Source organism: Rhyacophila brunnea, unplaced genomic scaffold (genome assembly GCF_057557595.1).
Source record: "Rhyacophila brunnea isolate RB1 unplaced genomic scaffold, BYU_Rbru_1.0 scaffold_1, whole genome shotgun sequence".
In the NCBI taxonomy this organism is placed as follows: Eukaryota; Metazoa; Arthropoda; class Insecta; order Trichoptera; family Rhyacophilidae; genus Rhyacophila; species Rhyacophila brunnea.
Window position 1 is genome coordinate 12,652,676 of NW_028232751.1, and position 14,609 is coordinate 12,667,284.

Genomic DNA, 14,609 nt, shown 5'->3' on the forward strand with positions numbered 1-14,609 from the left:
CATCCGATTGCAATGAAACTTCGTCAGTTGTTGTGGTAACACCCGCAATGGTTTTTGAATTAGTACAACCATCTTCTTCTTCTTCTTCTATTCGTATGCGTTCTAATTCCATTCATCCGATTGCAATAAAATTTTCGTCAGTAATTGTGCCAACACCCGCGAGGTTTCTGAATTTTACAACCATCTTCTTCTTCTTCTTCATTCTATCTTCTTTTATTCGTATGGTCCTTATACCATTCATCCAATTGCAATGAAATTTTCGTCAGTAATTGTGCCAACACCCGCGAAGGTTTCTGAATTAGTACAACCATCTTCTTCTTCTATTATATCTTCTTCTATTCGTATGCGTTCCTATACCATTCATCCGATTGCAATGAAATTTTGATCAAGTGTTGTGCTCACGCCGCAAAGGTTTCTGAATTGATACAACTATTTTCTTTTTCTTCTATTCTATCTTCTTCTATTTGTATGCGTTCTTATACCATTCATCCGATTGCGATGAAATCTTGAACAATTGTTGTGAGCACGCCCGCGAAAGGTTCTGAATTAGTACAACCATCTTCTTCTTCTTCTATTCGTATGCGTTCCTATACCATTCATCCGATTGCAATGAAAATTTGATCAAGTGTTGTGTTTACGCCCGCAATCTGAATTGATACAACCATTTTCTTTTTCTTCTCTTCTATTTCTTCTATTCGTATGCGTTCTTATACCATTCATCCAACTGCGATGAAATTTTGACCAGTTGTTGTGCGCAAGCCCGCAAAGGTTTCTGAATTAGTACAACCATCTTCTTCTTCTATTCTATCTTCTTCTATTCTATCTTCTTCTATTCGTATGCGTTCCTATACCATTCATCCGATTGCAATGAAATTTTGATCAAGTGTTGTACTCACGCCGCAAAGGTTTCTGAATTGATACAACTATTTTCTTTTTCTTCTATTCTATCTTCTTCTATTTGTATGCGTTCTTATACCATTCATCCGATTGCGATGAAATCTTGAAAAATTGTTGTGAGCACGCCCGCGAAAGGTTCTGAATTAGTACAACCATCTTCTTCTTCTTCTATTCGTATGCGTTCCTATACCATTCATCCGATTGCAATGAAAATTTGATCAAGTGTTGTGTTTACGCCCGCAATCTAAATTGATACAACCATTTTCTTTTTCTTCTATTCTATCTTCTTCTATTCTATGCGTATTTATACCATTCATCCAACTGCGATGAAATTTTGACCAGTTGTTGTGCGCAAGCCCGCGAAGGTTTCTGAATTAGTACAACCATCTTCTTCTTCTTCTATTCGTATGCGTTCCTATACCATTCATCCGATTGCAATGAAACTTTGGTGAGTTGTCGTGCGCACGCCTGCAAAGGTTTCTGAATTAGTACAACCATCATCTTCTTCTTCTATTCGAATGCGTACTTACACCATTCATCCGATTGCAATGAAACTTTGGTGAGTTGTCGTGCGCATGCCCACGAAGATTTCTGAATTAGAAAATCATCTTCTACTTCTATTCGTATGCGTTCCTATACCATTCATCCGATTGCAATGACATTTCTATCAAGTGTTGTGCCCTTGGCCGCAAAGGTTTCTGAATTAGTACGATCATCTTTTTCTTATTCTATTTGTATGCGTTCTTATGCCATTCATCCGATTGTGATGAAATTTTGACCAGTTGTTGTGCGCACGCCCGCAAAGGTTTTTGAATTAGTACAACCATCTTCTTCTTCTTCTATTCGTATGTGTTCCTATTCCATTAATTCGACTGCAATGAAACTTTGGTGAGTTGTCATGTGCATGCCCACGAAGATTTCTGAATTAGAAAATCATCTTCTTCTACTATTCGTATGCGTTCCTATACCAATCATCCGATTGCGATGAAACTTTTGTCAGTTGGTGTGCGCACACCTGCAAAGGTTTCTAAATTATTAATATATAAAATACAAAGTTTGTTGTTTGTTTGTTCCATCCAATTTTGATTTTTTTTTTACTACATATTAATAACATTAATAACGTTTTAATATTTTGGATTCGATTTTAATTTAGTGTTCTTATGTTTGACCTTTACTCCTATTAGAATTATTTTCATATTGCCATATTGTATTACACAGATATTTTAATATTAAAAAAATAATTACCTCTTATTATTTTTCAAATATCTAAGATAAATATAACCACGAAGCGACCCTGTGCGAAGCCGGGTACTTCAGCTAGTAGTTTATATTTTTCGCGCACGACTCAGTCAACGATCGGTGACAGTTGGGTCGACGATTGCCATGAACGTACATACGGTACCAAACCGTTGGTATATAAAATGTCATTTCACGGTCGAAGACATTAGGTATTTGATTATGAACACTATTGTAACTAAAGAACTTATGTTTACGGTGGAGTATTGGCGGAACGAATACAATAATATAATAAACACGAATCAAAGTAAAAACATAATTTACCAAAATAATTTTCCATTATCTTCCGTGATGCATGGTTAATGCTGCGACCTAGCAATATGCCTAAATCGGAGTCAATTACCGCCAGATATCTGTTTCAATTCACAGCCATATCCCCACATCCTGAAGCGGGCTCCCAGGCCAGGATCTTTGGCGGGCGTACCTACCTATTGCTAGGGTTAAAGGCAGTGTTACTCGTACGATTTATAGAAATGTTTTCCAATTTTCCTGGTCAAATTAACAATATTCAGTTTTGGGGATATAGTTTGGGGATATAGCTCAGTAGTAGAGCATTCGACTGCCTCGGTATTCAGTTTATTTTTATCGATTTTTTGTATTTTTGAATAAATCTACTTGAATTAACTATTTCTTTTATTCAACGAATAATTCACAAGATTTTAACAATGTACCTACCATTCCCGGCAGGAATCGAACCTGCATATCTTTGGTATCGCGCTCTGTACATTACCACTATGCTACGACTGTCATGCTTAATTGCGTTCTCATGAGTGTTTTCAGAAATATGTATGTTGAAATCTACTTGAATTATAGAGTTCTCAAATATCGACACACAAATCAAAAATTGCAGCACACAACCACATTTTTTAAATAATAGTATTCTTCAAGTAAACGTAATATAAATTTTATATAGTTTGAAAATAAGACACGAAAAAGAAATCAATGTTGAAATCAACTAATGTGATTACGCAATAGTGTAATTTCCCACAAACATAAAATCAATATTTAATTAAGTGGTCGTATTTTAAAACGTTGGCGATCCCTACCTTTTAGCATAGTTAAATGATACAAAATTAAACGAGCCAAAACTTTGTTAAAAAAAGCGAAATGAGTGTTGTCGCCCGGCGAGAGAAAATTTTCTTGGTGCAGATGGCAGACCGCAGATGGTGGAAACTTGGCCGCCCGTCCGCAGGGGCGGTCGAATTTTTAAACATACAAGAAGATACGAACGTCCATCGAAATGCACCCTCGTGCCTACTTGATGCATTTTTTATCAACTTTCAAACTGGCGGAGCCCCCTCCCCCACCGTCCTCGAATCCGCCGCCCACCCTAACCTACCCGCTCGACAACCCCAGCCGACCTCCTCGATACGGTGACAAAACTCTACCCAAACAGGAAATCGACAACTCTTTCTTATTTAATTTTTAAACAATAAAAACAACCCTCTATCAAATACGCAAGTTGTGTCATATCACATTTTTCCCCCATTTTCATGGTGTTCAACCATCAATAATTCTTGGTGGACATATATCGGATTCATTATCAATATCATACAAAATTATACCTACCACCTAGTTTAATAACGATATTGTATCTTTAAAGCGAATGAAACATTCAAATTATTATAAATATCTGTGTAATAAGATAACTTAACAAGTGCTAAGTAATGGGATTTATTTTAATTAACCATGTCAACAATTAATAGTTAACTATTGTAAGTTCAGATCGTTTTCTATTCATGACTCACTAGTACACAAGGTTTCAGGATGAATTCTTACTTAAATAGCAGTTGATGTAATTGATTTGTCAGAAAATTTAAAAGAGGACATCGAAACGGTTCAAACCAGTCAAAAATATCAAATTATAGTAAAGCTTAAAAAGATACATGTTTCTCACTAATTAAGTATAAAAAACATTATCCAAAGAATAAACTAGTAACAAAATGGCCCATGCCTTATAAATAATATAACCACTCAGAAAGATAAATACTTGTAAGCAAGAAATAAACCAATATGTGTTATCTTATCACTCGTATTAGTGTCAAATTTAATAACAATTATTTTAAGTTATAGTATGTGATTTTAGATTGGTAGTTATAATTTATGGTTTTTATTTTATTTTTATCGTGTGGCTCAAAATTACTCAGTCTTCCGGCTCCACAAACCTTCCACTGTTAAAAGTATTCATACCTAATATAAAAAATAGTCTTTCAAACATCCAATTTCACTCAGTTCAAGATTTTGAACTATACCGCCCGTAGGTAGTTAAATTGGAAAATCTTTCAACCGGAATATGATAAGTAGAGGTTTGAACACCATTCAATTCAAGATTTTTCTAATATGTATATTTGTGAGACTTCGAAATTGTGTATCTGCATTGTTAACGACATTGTTACGAGAAAAATATAAAAAAATAATAATAATTAATATTATATAAACTAGAAAATAAGTAGATAATACAATCATTGATAGATATATATATATATATATATATATATACACAATAGATATATGCATAGGTTATATATATATATATATATATTCATTAGATATAGTCAATTAATTGGCATTTACTTTTGTTTGTAAGAAATAAAAAGGCTTTTTTATTTATTTATTTATTATTGTTAACGATAATATACATAATAAATGATCGTACCGTGACCTTTTCCAGCAGAGCTTCAATATTTGAAAAATATGCATATATTATATTATGGATAGTGGATACTTACTAACTCACTACATAATGTCATATATGGGTTTAGTAACTAAGTAAAATAAAAATTTCCATGCCTATTCACTAAGGTATATTATAACATAGGTATATTTAGCAGTATATAGTTACATACGTATAATTAATATACTTTATTAGTAAGTTTAGTAATATAATGACAAAAAATGATTTTCAGCTTTAAGCAGAAGACCCAAGATAAGATAAACTGATTGTGCCACCGCACTAGGTCTTCTAAACTGGAGAATTACAGCTCGAGGATACGATCAAGATTCATAATATATGATTGTAGAGCCAATGCTGTTGATGATCAAATACGTAAGATTATGTAATTATTGTATGAAATTGAACGTATTGTAATTCACTGCTTTAACTCCGGATCATTAAACGCATTGCTCCAGTCAATTATTGACATCATCAGGGCTCGAAATGGACCGGAACGCACCGGAGCACCGTTCCGGGTCGTAAAATCGGCAACATTGCCGTTCCATCTCATGGAAAAAATAATTGTACCATTTGAGCTAGAATGGCCATAATATAACAAAAAATCACACACTTATATTTTATAAAACACACAAAATTAGATAACTATGTTAATATTTTTATAAAATTACCGAGCGCTCTGGTTCGTAAAATTCTCCATTTCGAGTGCTGCATGACATAGTGGTTTCACTGGGAGAATATATGAGCTTGATATTGTTACCTGTTCAACATGTCCATGCGATGGACAAGCAAAGCACATCATCTACGGAATGTCCTAAAATGTGTACGAAAAGGGAAGAGCTGATCAACCAGCTGTTGCGTCCATTGAAATATCCGACCTGGTCGCCACAAATGACAATATTGTTACATATAAAAATGTACATACCGTCAATGTGAAGATCTCTTCACTTAAAGCGTTAGGCAGTTTTTTTTATTAGTTTTTTCTTGATTACGACAATTTTAAATTATGCTTATATATACTCCTCTCTCTCATGGGCAATTTTAATTTAAAGTCAATCACAGTTGAGTGAAAAGAGACTTAGGTAATCGCCTTCGAGACATACAGATGCTTCACACTAAATATTGATACCCCCGATTAAGAACTGGTGTGGCTGATGTATGTTTGATAGAGCCATAATTTAACCACTCGATACCTATTATTAGCAGAACTTCGCCAACGGTCGCAAATAAAGTATATTAAATATAATCATTCATATAATATAATAATAATTGTTACTAGTCACTGAAGAATGCGCAAGAACTATCAATGTAAATATTCTATTAATCAATCTATCTAATTGGGGCGCGTAGTGAAAGTTTTCGGAAAAAATTAAGTAATACGAAATAATTGTAAATGCATGTTTGGCCTTTTTGTGTTGTTTATCAAGGCCCGTTTTATAATCATCATCATTCGTAGCGCAAAATTCCGGGATGGACCCCGGTCTTCTCTAATTTTCGTCCCCATTCCAGTATATCTTCGATATCCTCCTTAAATCTGAAATGTAGTTTACTTGAACGTCTTGATTTCCAACTAAACTAAACTTTACAGGTTGGTCGATCCATTTGGATGCTTAGGATTATTCCCCAAATCCTTCTCACTATTATGGTTATGCCGTATGTGCAACACTCCATCGTCATTTTATAATATAGAATATTTTTAAAATATCAGAAGACCAGGCTTTACGTTTTAAGATGTGCGTACCTACATAATATTTTGACCCATAATCAAGGACTGGTCTGATGTATAATACCTACCTACCATTAATTATCATCATCCAGCGTCGATAGACTTCTGTATGAAGGTCTCATCTAGCTCCTTTTGTTATTTATCGGTGTTTAGTAATTCACTGCAATAAATGTCGACCGATTTTCGTTATTTCGTCGATCCAGCGGGTTTTGTGGCGTTTAATACCCCGTATCTAATACCTTATAACTGGATTTGTCTAGCAATTTTACACTTCACATCAGACATGTTCGTCTCATTGCTACTTGAGGCTATTAGTTTCAAAGTCGGTGTCCTTCATCGAAAAAGCACGCTAAAAACAATTATGACGGCAAATATAATAGTATGCAATTATAAAAAGTGAATAGATAAAATAAATAATATATCTTTTACGTCATCAAAAATAAATAATATATCATCATGTTTAAAGTGAGTCATAAAACTTAAAAAATGACGATTGATGAATATGACTGCAATCAATTTCCTGCTTAATTATATTTACCTAACAAACGGAGCTCAATTTGATATTTTTCTGTGGTTTCGGGCTAAACGTGCTTTAGTCAGTTTGGTTGCAGCTGAGATAATCAGTTTTTAAATAAAATCACAGTTTTCAAAATACTTTGCTTAGAAGTTGATTGGTTTATCTTTTTTTTTGTTTCTTTTACATTATTTATGTATAATTAGGTTTTTGATGTTGTGTTACTTACCTATATTCAATGTATTAAATCAATAATTTTACTTCGAGTAAAAAATTACTCTCTCAATTTAAGCTTATTTCTACATATCAAATAATCTATTAATTATTTTGCTTACACGTGACAAAATCTATCATACACAAAAAAGAGCACAATTATTTACACAGATAACCATTTCAAATCTTAATTTTGTAAAAACGCGACATAAGAACTTTTAGCCTGCAACTATAGATTTTATGAATACATACGATGGAAAAGTACTAACAGAATCAGAATTAAGAAAAATATCGAAAAATTAAAAATGGGGTTTATTAACTTTGAAACCAGTAACCTCATTTCATAAGTTAGCGATCTTTATCAATTGTCTGCCTATTTATCCATTGATTTTTTTATAATATATTTATTGTCACAATAATTAGTAGTTTATAATATATAAAAAAAATAATTACTTATTTAGTTTAATGAGAAATATGAGTTTCTAATTAATATACCTACTGATTGAAATAGATTTTTGGGTTGTCACCGCGTATTATTCCTCCTTCTTTCCTCGACATTTCAATCTCGTTGCAGAAGCCTTTGCTCAAAAGAAAAACAGGCGTAGTGTTATAGTATTCATTGATAATAATAGTTTGATACTTATATTATAAATAAATTAAGTCCTTACATTTTTCACCGGTAAACTTTAATTGCGAATCGATTATAATGACAATTGCAACACCGTAAAATATAAGTAGATAAGTATATATATGTAATTTCATCTAGTTTTTTTCTTGCCGTGTAAGTAAATAATATGTGAAAAATAACACCACCAATCCACATGCTTGATACGTGTTTTGGCTGCGAAAACAGTACCCATAATATGAACAGTGGCTACCAATGTGGGTAAAGCTACAAACTCGCAGCTGCAGTAAAACATGAAAGACTTGCGGGTCGTGACGTGTCATTGAATGGGTCTCGAGGGAAAAAAATAATTAAAAATGCACGCCTTCAAATAAAATAATAAAATATTACACTAAAATTACAAATTCGTGCTATGGCAAAACCTTACATACGATTCACGATGACACAGTTTGAAATCATGTTTTATTTTATGAATTTTGCCTGAGATACATTTTTATTACATATTATATAACAATTATGTATGTACATATTTTTTTTTTGACGGGTTCAGAAATTTTTAGATGAACGCCCCTCTTTCCTGTCTCCATTCCCCTACCAGTAAACTTTTGTAGAAAGTGGTTTATCACGCGGAGATCTGACCTTTGAGCTATCTCGCCTGCCCACCATCACTTCAATGCCTCTATCATTACGTTGTATTAATATTTCAAATTATTTATTTATTTTTCGATTCCAGTCGTCATGGACATAAGACTTTGACGGTAGTTTTGATTTATGGTTTAATGAGTGGCAAATTATTAAACTCCAAAAATACCTACAAAGCCCCTGAATGTCCTCAAATATTACCAGTATTGAATCTGCGTTATTACTTGACACAATTAATTATTTTTATTTATTATTATTTAATTCATATCAGTATGATACATATGTAAATATTTAAAATAATATATTCTTGTTTAAATTTATACTATATTTCCCCACACTCGAGAATCGTACCTTCTTACAACCACGCCCAGAAAGTAACGGACTTACCATTATTTTTATGTTCCCAACATGCATCTCCCAAATAGAGTTGTGTTACTCTTAGTTTTAGAATTTCTCCGATTCCTGTCTATACATTAGTACTGTAAGAACACATAGGTTGAACACTCTACGCTTCAGAGGGATGGTAGGTAGGTCACTACAATATATTGTTCGATTAAATAATATCAATATTTATTTGACGAATGGGATACCTACTTAAATAAATACAATATACATACAATAGTACATTAAGTAAGGAATATTTTACTAGGGACACTTACAATTTAGAAAGAAAATATTTTTGACGAACGTTAAGCTTACTAGAGGCTCCTAGTGGAAGAATATGAAGTCCTCCTTATTAACGTAGTACGAAGTACACCTTATTAAAAATTCCACATTTTTAAAGTTTTTGTATTAATCAATTCGTATTTTAAAACTTTTAAAAGTATTTATTTAGAAAAAGAGTGTTAAGGCATTACAGCATTACATTAATATTATAAAAATATCTTAATTACAAATAACAACTAATATAACATGAAAGTAGAATAGACAGCATGTGTTCATTTAAATATTAAAGAAACATGATAATATTATATACAATTATAAATTTAACCTATTTAACAGGTCCACAAACATTATATAGTTAATAAAAATAAATCAACCTTTATGGTGCCATCAAATAAGTTAATCGCACGATACATAGCATCATAAACATAACATCTGTCCTGCGACGAGGTATCTTGAAGACCGTAGAGTTACGAGTGATATTGGTGGGAACATGAAAATTAATATTTGTCAGTATATACGGATTGTAAATGAACCCACGAAGAAGTATAAAGAAATGCTTTAAAAGAGCAATCACTCTTAGGGTGGACAGGGATTGCATTGATAGTATACCCAGAAGAAAACTAGTCGGGAAATTCATTTTCAAATCTTATATATTATATCCCCCTGACAGGTAAATATTATGTGCTTATTTAATAATTCGAAAAAAACAGGACCAAAATTATATGTATTTAAAAAAATCTCTGGAATTAAAGTAATTTATCGCAGTGTTACAATAATATTATGAAATACATTAAAAATAATATTTTTTAAATGAGAGTGCACATTGGCATGATAATAATTTTCGAGAACAAAATGTAGCGCCATGAAAATTAGACGATGAGAAATTAAACTACAACAAAATAGAAAATACTGTAATAACCGAGTTGTGTATATTCATTCATAGTTTATATAACGTGTTAAGAGATGTCTATTGTAGTTTTGCTTTACCATGTAGACATCTAGCGGTGAATTTTTTTTCATTCTTACAAACACGCTTACTCGGCAACTTACTGTGTAGGTAGTGAAATTTATTTGCCTTTAAATAATCTATAACAAATGACACGCGATGGCGCTGACTGCACATTGTATTAAATTATTTATTTTAGTTTAGAACAACTTCGTCTAATATTTTTTAGGCTTAGAAATCGGCGCGAATCGAGTGGTTACAGATTCAAAGTCTCGTCGGGCGTCGTATTTATTAAAAAAAAAAGATTTTTTCTAGTAGGTGTTTTCACATTATATAATGTAATATAGGTGCAGAAATACGCTTTACATAGGCGACACTAGCGACAAGCTGATAATAATATTATGAAAGATGTAAATTAATTTATTGAATATTAATTAGGTAGGTATACACATTTTTTCAAATCATTGTACCTATTAAGGTGAATAACTCTACCCACAAGAGGCACCTGACAGTGAAATTACGAAGTTTGCAATCTGATATAGGTATTGTTTTATTATTTATAATAATAATATATTATGTTTATTATATTAGTATATATTCTTATTATATTATATTTAAGTGTTTAAATGAATAAATAGTAAGTACCTAAAAACTTTTTTTTTCAGGAAAAACTTTATAAAATGAGTATCCCCATCTTACGATTACAAATTATTTTATGGTGATTTTTATCATAAAAATATAGTTTATTAAGTTTTTTCTAATGTTCAGGAATTTTTGAAAAAAGGTTTTTGACTAATTCATAGTTTTAATGTTTTTTATAATATTTACTTTAAAAACATCGAAAGATTTCTTGTTATACACATTTTTTTATAAAAATCGATGTTTTCTAAAACAAGAGACCTAGAAATTATGAATTGGTCAAAAATATTTATAGCACATACGAGACAACGTAATAAAGTAAATATTAATAATAAAAATTACTATGAAATTGTGACTATATTTTTATAGTTTATTAGATTCTCTTTTGTGTGTTACAAAATTGAACAAATTACAATTTGAATGTATTTTATATTTAATTTAAAAAACTGATTTCAAAATAACAATATTGCATAATAATACTTCTTGAAATCGTCTTTAAATTATCTACTTACTAGAACTAGAACTAGATAATAATAACTATTGTACGAAAACATCTTTTTGGATACGTGTTAAAACTGTAAACTAACATACTCCGCCCATTTTTACCTGCATTTCTATTATAAACTAACAAGCTCCTCCCATTTAATAGACAGCAGCGCCTAGAAGCGTAGCCAAGAAGTTGTTGTCGTACAATACCTCCTATAACAAATAATAGTAACCAGGGAACTCATCTGTTCTGTGATAGTAACAATAAATTTTATTTTCTGTTAGGTACCTACATCAAAGCTGCAAAAGAAAATATTGTTTCACACTATACAATAATATTATACATACAACTAAATCTTAGGGAAATATTTTATAATAGGTAGAGAAAACTTAAAAATATTGTAAGAAAAAAAAAAAAAAAAAATATTGAAACGGGCATAAATTATACCTAAAATTTATTAAAATTCTACAAATAATGTACCTAGGTTAAGGTAGGGTAACCTACCTACTTTTGCAGTCGTGTTTTATTATAAAAATATCATATTTTGGTAAACAAATTTAAAGATAATATTATGTACCTCTAGTATCGGTGTTATAGGTACAGTATCATTTTTACCACGTTTTTATTAGCTCGTATTCTTGGTTGTCCAGTAGAAATTTTTTCTTGTTTGTCCAAGATTTGTATTCGACTTTTAAAGATTTTTAACTAACTTCCCGACTAGATAGACATTTGAAACTTTTAGAATATATCAGAACACGACGACAATGCATTCTTTTAATACTGTTGGCCATATTTAAGCAGAATTGAATTCATTTTCAGTTAATTCTGTTTTGTATGTTTCGGAAAAAATTCGTTAACAGTAAAACACTATTATTGGTTGCTAAGGGGGTCCTAGCAATAAAATTATTAATATATACGTGCGTTACTATGGAAATCAGTATGAAATGTCAAAATGACATTTCAGTAGGTATTCTATATTTATTCAGTATTTCTATCAAGTACAAAAAAACGTATTTATTAATACATAGAATTGTCAAGTTTATATGATTCAACAGAAAATTTAAAAACGTGGTATATAAAAAGTTCTTTTTATCTTGTAATTATTAGTATAATTAATTATACAAACCTACGTGTTCACGTATATTATTATATTGTATGATATTGTTTTCATGTCACATGTACTGACTTACATTTTAGTGCCTTTGTACATACTATATGAAAACATAACCTCTGCATATTTCCAGATCATTATATCATTAAAAAAAATACGTCTTGTCTGAATGATGTATATATTAATTTGAATTTAATAAAACGTAATGCAAAATTATTTATTACGATCAGTTCTATGATTGCGATAATCCTAGATTTTTTTTATCGTAGCAGTGCATTATTATTTTGCTACTGGCAATACTCGTGTACGGCGCCTAACCGTCTGAAGTCAGGTCTGGATTCGCATTAGCAAAGAGACTAACCAGACGGTAGGTTCTATACTTTTGTGTCAGTGATCTGTCAAGAAAAACATCACGGTTTACTTGTACGAACAACTCGGTGATCATCAAATTGTGCAATTTATCAGTGAAAACAATATTTCGAAGGTAAGCTATTATTATATTACAATTTTATTAATATTATTATTTCGATTTATAAATAAATTGTGCGTAGCCAAGGTAGACAGATTATTTTACGCATAAAACTATGTAATTGTCAATGATAACAGAAATCATCAGCTGTGACAGTTGCCTAATGTTTTTTTATTCCTCTTTTATTTGAATATGTGATTGAAAAAAAAAATCAGAAGTACGTAGTTCTTATCTGGTGTTTAGAATTTTAGTGCTGAACCAGAGGTTATCTAATCAGTTATTAGATTTTGACAGAACTCAGTTGTCAGTGATTTCACAATTTTCTTTGAAACAATGAAATAAACTACTTTGGTTTGTTGCTTTTTAAATTAAAGGTTTTTATTTTTGTAAATTCCAATTGAATAAAACAATTAGCAGGAATATAATAATAATTATTACAACCATAAACTGTCTTTATGTAGGTATTTTAAATACATTTGGCTTATGTTGTTTATTTCATGACTAACAAAATATACACATTTCAATAGTTTTTATATTTTTCTTCATAATAAAAATATTGGTTACATTAGGAATTTTATGCCCCATTGCAGATTTCGTTAAATTTATAAATGAAATAACATTACTCTATAAAATTAGATATTAATAATAATTATTATTATTCTTAGAATTAAGTAATATTTTCTCACCTTATATAGAGTTCTCAAACTCATAGTTTCCCAACAATGTTAAGTAACTATTCTAAAATTTATTCATACTAGTACAGAGTACCTACGTATTTTTTTATTAATATTATTTTATTGATTTTTTAAGTAAGTAAGTAAGTAGATAGCAATATGTTATAAAAGTGTTTTTATAATTTTAATTCCATGATAGTAATGAACAAAAAACATCCTATATGACGTAGGTATCAGGTATATATTATGTTTAAAATGTAGGTACCTACATGAATAATTTAGAAATTTAATCATTCAGTCATCTATTTTGGGCGAGGTCTATTAAATACTGATTATTAATAAAAACGTATCGTCTTCAATATTAAATCTTATTGTTATTCCGATGTGACAATATAAAGGTTTTGAAATTACGTAAAATTTTCTGTCTCCCTCATCACATACACTTTTTTATTATTTTATATGGCGAATATAATAATTATTATGTAACCGTGCACTGTTACCAAAAAATGCATGAGCATGTTAAAATAAGTATATATCAACACTAGAAATTTCACAATTGCAATAGACAACATTCAAATACATTTTATACATTATTATACTTCGATTTTAAATAATGTAATACAATTTTGAGTTAGTAATATACTAAACCATCAGTGTAATTGTTTTGTACTTAAATAAAAAAGAAACTTGTTTCCTTCACAGCAAATTGAAATTTCTTTTGTCGATATGACGTAGCATAATGTACCTTAGTATTATAATACCTATTATACAAACTTGTAAGGCTTTCATCCCGCATGTTAAATAATATGCACCTATGTAATCCGTGATATAGAATGAACATCTCAAATTACGAACCTCGCGTACCATATACCAAACTTATGTATATTATGTAATCGGTCTAACAGGCTACTGAACAACTAACTGGTAACCATGGTGATATTTTAAAGAATCTGTTTTAACTTATTGTTAGATGTAATTTATTTGTCAGAGTTGATCAAGATCAAATAAATATTGAGTCCGAATTTGTCAAGAC

At 30.7% G+C, this 14,609-nt stretch overlaps 1 protein-coding gene across 8 annotated transcripts in view; it reads left to right on the forward strand.

Moving 5' to 3' along the window:
* MESK2 (misexpression suppressor of KSR 2) overlaps positions 1-14,609 on the forward strand; it is a 345,381-nt gene that overhangs the window by 52,435 nt on the left and 278,337 nt on the right. For 2 of the 8 annotated variants that reach the window (XR_015069744.1, XM_085941405.1), the window contains exon 1: positions 12,777-12,917. The exons of 4 other annotated variants lie outside the window; for them this stretch is intronic. The gene's annotated coding sequence lies outside the window, so the exon portion shown is untranslated. Of the gene's footprint in view, positions 1-12,776; positions 12,918-14,609 lie in introns of those variants that run through there. 2 more of the 8 variants (XR_015069737.1, XM_085941392.1) reach the window with 1 other exon arrangement.